Source organism: Equus caballus, chromosome 3, assembly GCF_041296265.1.
Source record: "Equus caballus isolate H_3958 breed thoroughbred chromosome 3, TB-T2T, whole genome shotgun sequence".
Classification (NCBI taxonomy): domain Eukaryota; kingdom Metazoa; phylum Chordata; class Mammalia; order Perissodactyla; family Equidae; genus Equus; species Equus caballus.
The window spans coordinates 59,575,200-59,584,490 of record NC_091686.1 but is presented as its reverse complement, the minus strand read 5'-3'; positions in this window follow the sequence as shown (position 1 = coordinate 59,584,490).

Here is a 9,291-nt window from a genome sequence, read left to right as displayed (position 1 = left end):
AAACCCAGGAAAACTGAGTGACTTGCCAAAGTGGCCAAAGCCACTACCATAAATACCATCTTCAGCTAAAGACAAAGGAGGATGTTGGGGCTAGTGGTTTGGGATTTCAAGGGGATGAAGGCAATTCACACGGACATGGAAAAGCAAATGTTTAGTAAACAAATGTTTGCCATACTGTGCAGAGACCGAGGGACATGGAGGGGACTTTGATCAAAGAGGCCTTGCTAGGTTCCCCCCTGTCTAGCACACCTAGTTCATAGTAAACTATAGTCACCAATGGTGACAGCTCCTTCTTGGAACAGACATTCTGTCTTAAATTCTTTTAGGCATTTAGGAGGAAGATCAAAGTTTTTTCCTGAGTCTTTTGTTCTTAAAATTGATCAAGCCAAAGAGATATATTTTGGGGTGGCAAATTCTGCTCCCCTACACAACAAAGGAAAAAATAGACAAATTGTACTTCATCAAATTAAAAACTTTTGTCCCTCAAAGAACACCATCAAGAGAGTGAAAAGACAATCCACAGAAGAGAGAAATATTTGCAAACCATAAATCTGATAAGAGATTAATATCCAGAATATATATAAAGAACTACAACTCAACAACAAAAACAAACCAATTAAAAAATGTGCAAAGGACTTGAATAGATATTTCTCCGAAGAAGATATACAAATGGCCATTAAGCACATGTAAAGATATTTAACATCACTAATCATTAGGGAAAAGCAAATTAAAACCACAATGAAAAACCACTTCACACCTATTAGGACCGCAATAGTATAATAAAAAATATTTGGTCTTTGTCCCAGCATCTAGGAACAAAGCTCCTAAAATCCTTGGAGTCTCCTGAATGATAAAATGTCTTTTGTATTCTAATGGTGACTTGAGGGGGCACAGGGGTGGGGGTAGGGGGGTGGGAGTAGGCGGGGTGGAAGTAGGGGATGGGGGTGGGGGAGCCAAATAATTTAAGGATGGGAGCTGGTTGCCAGAAAGACGAAGCCTTGATTACACTATTGGACCTTTCAGCCCCACTCCTGACATCTTAGGTGAGAGGGGCTGGAGACTGAGTTCAATCACCAATGGCCAGTGATTTAATCAATCATGCCTAAGTAATGAAACCTCCATTAAAACCCCTAAAGGATGGGGTTCCTTGAGCAAAATCAAGCAACTGTCTGAGAAGCCTTATCAAATTTGCTGTCTCTGCTTCACCTCATGGGTCTTGTAGAGACTAATAAAAACATTAAATTAGTTAACAAGGAAATAGGGAAAGGCAGAGAGGAGAGTCGAGGGACTCTCCCAGTAAGGTGGAAATCTTTAGATGGTTATTTTAAAATGGGATGAATAAAATGGATATTGATGGGTTGAAAAAAATGTCTTAATATAGCACTATCAAAGCTTGGATGGACAAAATGGACACCCCCCCCCCCCAGCCTTCCAACATTAAAATGGCCCAAATAAATCCTGTTCTATTTATCCCAGTTTGTAGAAATTTTAAAAACTGGAAGGCAAGGCATACAATGAGAAACCTGACCTGGAATGGCCTGGGGCAATAGGCAGATTAATCAAGGGAAAGATTGACAAAAGGGCCAGGTCCCTGGGCTAGGGACCAAAATCCTAACACAGAGAGTGGGTCAAATGGTCAGGGGATGAAGAAGAGAAGTTTCTGAGATTCCTTGATGCAGGAGCCTTAGGCACTGTGGTGCCAACACCTGTTGGTGAAGCCCTAACATGGGCTGCAATTAGAATGAAAGAATATGGAAATGTAAGAGCTGATAACAAGGTTAAGGTGAAAGTTCGAATAAAAAGTGTTATGTTTAAACAGGCTTTATGTGAAGAGATTGTCTCCTTTACCTAAATGTTTTGTGGAAATAGATATTATATCTAGTGGGGAACACTTCCCTTACCTAGAACTATAAAATCAAAACTGGAGCCAGCCCTGTGGCTGAGTGGTTAAGTTTGCATGCTCTGCTTCGGTGGCCTGGGGTTCGCCAGTTTTGATCCTGGGTACAGGCCTACACACCACTCATCAAGCCTTGCTGTGGCGGCATCCCACATAGAAGAACTGGAATGGCCTACACCTAGGATATACAACAATGTACTGGGGCTTTGGGGAGAAAAAAAAAGAGGAAGATTGGCAACAGATGTTAGCTCAGGACCAATCTTCCTCACATAAAAAAAAAAAAAGCATACCTAAAAAAAATAATAATAAAAAATAAAACCAAAACCTGCTAAGGCTTTTAATTTATATTATCAAATCATCCTATAGTAAAGCTGTTCTAATTTACAATTCCATAAGAAATGAATGTCTTGAAAAAATGAAATATCATTGAATGGAATCTTTGCCAGTATTATGGGTCAAAATTCTTCTCTTAGATAGTTAAAATTGTATAATTGGTACTTCTTTGCTTGCTGTTACCAAACCAAGCATGTTACCAACATGAAGCTGTTGCCAAACTGAAGTGGGTTTTGCTTCTTGGTGAGTTGAAACCAAAGCCTTCACCAGAAGTAGTTGTTACACAAAGTAAAATTTATTTGCAGCAAATAAAGGAGACCACGGGGAATCATTTCCAAAGCCGTGGCTCCTGGGCAAGGGAAAACAGGTACCTTTTATTTCAGATGGGGAATGAATATTCAAAAGGGAGCTTTCGTCATCACATGCAGAGGTGGGTATTCACTCATGCAGGTGCAGTTTGAAAACATGCCTCCACGTACATTTGCATGTTATGGTAACAAGGCCTAAGCTCCTCCTGGGGCAGGGATCTCAACATTAAAATGAAGCAAAGGTAACTCTTGGGCTCTTCTCAGCCCATCTGCACAGGTGTCACTCTTGCCGCGGGGCTTGGACTGGTTCAGGGTGGTTGGTGATTGATCTCTTAACATAACTAAAAAACACCTTTGAGAAACAATTAAGTGCTTCTGAAATCTCTTTCTCTCTTTTTTTTTTAAATCTCTTTTGAGTTACTCAGGGCAGTTAGTCAGTGACAAAACTGAGACATGTGTTTTGGTCATTTGTGTTTGTTCTCTTATGAAGTACATGAAGCTATATTTGCCCTTTTTCTATTGCTGTTTCTATCTTATTGATTTAAAAGAGTGTTTATATATTAAAGTATATATATATATACACTTTATATTATTATATTTATAAATATAATAATATAAATATAATAAATATAATATACAAATATAATATATAAATAAAAATATATAAATATATATATAATATATTTATATTGTCTGTCAAATATTGAAAGTGTTTTTTCTTCCCAGATGGTTTTTAACTTTTAATTGTGTTTCAGGTAGTTATTTTTAAATCAGAAGCTTTATAACTTTGTATTTAAAACTTTCATTCATATCCTTAATCTTTCTAAGGTATCATGTTTAGGAAGACTTCCTTGTCTTATGATTAATAACCATTGTTATTGAATAAGAGGCAATTACTACCTAAGACTAACAGACTATCATCATTAGCTGAATGGAACCATAGCAGAGATCATTTACCAAAGTCTAAATACTGGACCCATATAAACAATAGAATTGCTTTTAAAAGACTTTTAAAAAATGATTATTTGTTCCTCTCTTCACTAAAAGGAACTAGTGCTCCTTGGAGAAAGGCTGATTTCAAGGGCTGGGGCAGAGAAAATACAAGATGAACCTGAAACATTTTTCCTGGTGCCAGAAAGTAAAGATGGGCTCAAAGAAAGATGTAAAAATGTCAATCTGACATAGGAGTCAGGTGGAAAGGGCTGATACTGGCCAAATCTGAGGCAATTTAAGAAGTAAAATAAATAATGATAGTAGCAGATTATGTCCCATTGAATAAAATAAGAATCTTTGAGTCCACACTGATATTAATGACAGACTGAATGAATGAATGAGGCAGAAGAAAGCTCTTCCTTACTGTAGAGTATCAACTAACAACTGTAGAAGGAACCATGAAATTAGAAAATCCTCTTTGGCAACTATCATTATCATCATCATCATCATAATTGATATAATCAACAGATACTAAAACTAGTGGATAAAGTTTGAGTTACAGGCTCTTTATGTAGTTTCCAAGTACCTCCCCCAAAGATATTTATGAATGACAGAAGGAAAAATAGTTTTACAAACACCATCTTAACCAAATAATGGAAGTTAACATCACCAGTAAAGAGGCAAATCAATGTCAGATCCCTCCTGAGACAATGCTATGAGACGACAACATTGGTTCTGCAATATTCTTGCTAAAAACACATAACTGGAATTTTCTTATGAGGAAACATCAGTCAAAGTCAGACTGAAGGACAGTTTATAAAATAACTGGCCTGTACTCTTCATAAATGTCAATGGCATGAAACACAAAGACTAAGAAACTGCTCTGAATTGGAAAGAAAGAAAATGAAAGAAACAAGACAACTAAACATTGCAAGGAATAACCCACAATGACAGGGACAAATTGGTTCAAACAACATTGAAGTATTGGTGCAAAGAATTTTACCTGATTTTACTTTGCCTTATCTATAATTAACATATGATAACTTAGAAAAACCTGAAAAATAGAGCAACTCTGGAATCTTCACTTCAAGACCTGTTTTAAAAATTTACAAATAGGGCTGGCCTGGTGGTGCAGTGGTTAAGCGCACATGTTCTGCTTCGGCGGCCCGGGGTTCGCTGGTTCGGATCCTGGGTGCAGACATGGCACCGCTTGGCATGTCATGTGATGGTAGGTGTCCCATGTATAAAGTAGAGGAAGACGGGCATGGATGTTAGCTCAGGGCCATTCTTCCTCAGCAAAAAGAGGATTGGCAGCAGTTAGCTCAGGGCTAATATTCCTCAAAAAAAAAAAAAAAAACTTACAAATAGCTTTCCTCCAAATTGCAAAGCTTTAAGTGTGTTTTAATAATAGTTTGTAAACTTTCTGGTCAGATTGAAACTGTCCCTGTCATTCTCTAAATTTTGCTAAGAAAAAAAAGGATGGATTTTATTTTTCCAACCTGGGGAATTCCTTTAAAATAGTCTATTAATAATAATTTAAAAACTCTCATTTCACAGGTGAAATACTTAAGGAACTATGTAATACACTTTTATGATCAGAAATGTCATTGTCCATATCATTTCCCAAACTCTCAGAAGATAAAATGAGACAATCTAGTATAAAATCAGAACAAGCTAACATTTCTGAAAAGCATAACCTCTCTTCACCTAAAGTTTTACCTCAACACAATAATACAACCTCTCCTCAAAATCCCCATAAACTCTCACCATGTGAAATTTTTAGAGGACCCCTCATGAAACTTGGCTTGACTCCTACTGTGACAGATTCCTCCTTGGCACATTCCAATATTGCCAAGTATTTTCAAAATATCGTTTTCCCAGTATATGTCCAACAGGTACAAGACACATTTCCAGAAGGAATATTACCAGACATACTCCCCTTTGATGTAACACCAGGAGCTGAAGAAGAGACATCAACAGAAGTCAGCCTTAGAACATACTAGAAAGGAACATTTCAGATCCTAAATACGTTTTCTAAGATGTAACGCATACTCCTGTGGGAATGTGCTTCCCAGCTGTATTAGTTTGCTAGGGCTACCATAACAAAATACCTCAGACTGGGTGGCTTAAACAATAGAAATTTATTTCTCACAGTTCTGGAGGCTAGACGTCCAAGATTAAGGGGCCAGCTGGACTGTTTTTTCTGAGGCCTCTCCTTGGCTTGCAGATGGCTGCCTTCTTGCTGTATTTTCATGTGGTCTTTCCTCTGTGTGCAAACATTCTTGGTGTCTTTTTGCGTATCCAGATTTCCTCTTCTTATCAGGACATCAGTCATTTGGATTCGGTTCACCCTAATGACCTCATCTTAACCTAATTACCTCTTAAAAGACCCTACCTGGAAATACAGTCACAGACTGAGGTTCTGTTGGTTAGGGCTTCAATATCAGCATTTTGCGGGGGACACAATTCAGGCTACACCACCAGCCCCGTGTGTTTAGGATCCCAGATGTGTGGTTCCACTAGAGATCTGATCCTGAGGCTTGCTAAATGGTCTCCAGAAGCAGATGGCTTCCAGAAGCAGAAAGCTTTCTCCAAACATTCTATGTGTCAAGAAGATGGCATCAGGTATTGTCAAAGATAAACAAAGTTGGACATTAATTAAAATGATAAAAACAGATTTTATTTAGTAACTACTGCCATAGGGGAAAGAGCTGCGCTCCATTCCAGTCTGTGCAGAGGTGACTGGGCGTTTTAGAAGGAGAATGAAGGAGTAGGGAGGGAAAGCAAGTTGGGGCTTGAGCAGAGGCAAGGAAGTGAAAAATTTCCAAAAAACGGTATGAGGGTTGATCAGTGTAAATGGGATTAGACCATCTTTGTCTGCTAACTAGCTTTTATTGAAATTAGACTTCTACCCTCCCAAAGAGACTGGGAGACAGAGACCCTATTCTTTCCAACGATTACATTTCAAAGGAATAGTTTTCAGATCCTTGAAAAAGACACTCTTGGGTTGTAGGAGATACAAATACATCTCAAAGGGACAGAGGAAGAATTTATAATTATAAGCCCTTTTTAATAACTGCTGTAAGAAAGGGAGGTCAGGAGCCTATCGTCAGGTGTTGCTAGAACAAACAGTACATTCCTTTGGCAGCCCTGAGCTTTTCTAGACAGTAACTCAGTTGGGTCTGGATTGCCCCACGGAAAGACCTTAGGCTGCTAGAAGCTATATTAAAGTTTGGTCAAGGTCCCTACTGCAGGGGTTTGAATGCAGTGTTCATGCTGAGAGTTTTTGCTGTTCTCAAAGGTGTTAGTCAGCCAAATCCTTATTTCCTAGAGAAGCCAAGTTGTAAATTGGAGTTCCATTCTGGAAACCCATTTCATACTACAAACATCAAAACTGATGAGTAAATGAAGAAAGAAGAAAACAAACGCAAATCTTTGCTTTTATAAACATGAATTAAATGAATACAATATATAATTCATAAGTAGAGAAAATGTTGGAAGCATTTACCGTGTGAGGCATACCGCTAAGAGGTTGCCACCTCAGTGGTTCCCAAACCGCAATCTTAGGAATCACCTAACATTTATATTTATTCTATTTTATTTAGATTTTGTTTATTATTTTAAAATAATGTATACCATCACATGACACAAATTTTACCAGTTAGGTATGCAGTGGTATGTCTCCCTAGCATTTCTGTCCCCCAGGCCCCCAGCACCTCTTGTGCACCTTTTAAAAATTGCTTCCTAGGCCCTAGGTTAGAGCTAATGAAACAGAATCACCACAGATGAGGCCCACACATTGGCATTTTTTTAAAAAGTGGTTCTGATAGTCTTCAGGTTTGTAAACTACTGCTTTACAGGAGATTATAAGATAAGTGCTTTCACTATTCAAATTTTAGAGATGAGGAAACTGAAGTTACCTCATAGAGTGGGCCCCCACTCCAGTATGACTGATGTTCTTATGGAAAGAATGCCACATAAAGAGACAGATATGCACACAGGGAGAACCACGTGAACACGAAGGCAGAGACGGAGTGATGCAGCTACAAGCCAAACAATGCTGGGTTGCAGCAAGCTGTCAGAAGCTAGGAAAGAAGCTCGAAACAGACCCTCTCTCCTCATCCTCAGAAAGAACCAACCCTGCCCTGCTGAGTTCGAACTGCCAGGCTCCAGAACGGTGAGACAATGAATCTCTGCTGTTTAAGCCACCCAATTTATTTATTTTATTTTATTTTTTTGAGGAAGATTAGCCCTGAGCTAACATCCACCACCAGTCCTCCTCTTTTTGCTGAGGAAGATTGGCCCTGAGCTAACGTCTGTACCCATCTTCCTCTACTTTGTATGTGGGATGCTGCCACAGCACAGCTTGATAAGCAGGGCGTAGTTCCACACCGGGGATCCGAACCTGTGAACCCCGGGCTGCTGAAGCGGAGCGTGCAAACTTAACCACTACACCACCAGGCCAGCCTCAAGCCACCCTTTTTATTGTACTTTGTTAAGATAGCCCTAGGAAATTGATACATTTCCCAAAATAGCAAATTACTTTGCTGCGTAAAAGCCTCACTATCTAATCCACCTAACCTACTGCCCTGAACCACAGTTTTTTCTCCACTCCCTGCCAAGATAATGCTCTTTCTCTACTGAACTTCATTTACTCATATCCCTGTGTTAGTCTGTTCAGGCTGCTATAACAGAACACCAGAGGGGGCTGACCTGGTGGTGCAGCAGTTGAGTTCTCATGTTCTGCTTTGCTGGCCTGGGGTTCACTGGTATGGATCTTGGGTGCAGATCTATGTACTGCTTGGCAAGCCATGCTGTGGCAGGCATCCCACATATAAAGTAGAGGAAGATGGGCATGGATGTTAGCTCAGGGCCAGACTTCCTCAGCAAAAAAGTGGAGGATTGGCAGCAGATGTTAGCTCAGGGCTAATCTTCCTCAAAAAAACAAAAAAAAACACCATAAATGAGTGGGCTTATTAATAAAAAACATTTATTCCTCACAGTTCTGGAGGCTGGGAAGTCCAAGAAGATGGCACCAGCAGATATGGTGTCTGATAAGGGCTTCTTTTCACCGTAACCTTATATGGCAGCAGGAGTGGGTTGGTTTTCTGAGGTCTCTTTTATAAGGGCACTGGTTCCAGTCTTGAGGGCTCTGCTTTCATGACTCAGTCAGCTCCCAAAGGCCCCCACCTCTTAATACCATCTCCTGGGGGTTAGTATTTCAAAATATGAATTTTGGGGGGATACAAACATTCTACCATAGCAATTCCTTTCATGTCTCCTTTCTTTTCTACAAATCTACATCCCACCTATTGGAGTTCCAGTTTCTCTTGAATCCTTCTCCATTGTAGAAAGTTATTTTTACTCCTACAGAATTTTTTTTTGTCAATATAAACCATTTTGCTAGAATGTGAGCTTCGTATGTATAGAGATTACTTATCTGTCTCTCCAGCCTCACTTTATTTTCAATCCCTGGAATAGTGCCTAGATCAAAGTCGACATTCAATAAGTATCTGTGGAACGAATACATTTTGGTACTTAATTGCCGACTGCTAGGCATTGTTAGGCGTTTCTTGGGTTTTTTTTTCTTTTCTCAATAAGATTCTAAGTTCTGGGAGGGCAGGAATCCTGACTTATACTTTCCTTGTATTCATGAATTCACAATTATTGAGTATCTGCTTTAAATCAGGTACCATGCTAGCTTCTGAAAGTATGTTGAGTAACAAAATAGTTATAGCGTCTGCCCTAATGGAATTTATTATCTATTGGAGACAGAAACATTAAAGACATAATTTTGGCTGGCCCTGGGGCCAAGTGGTT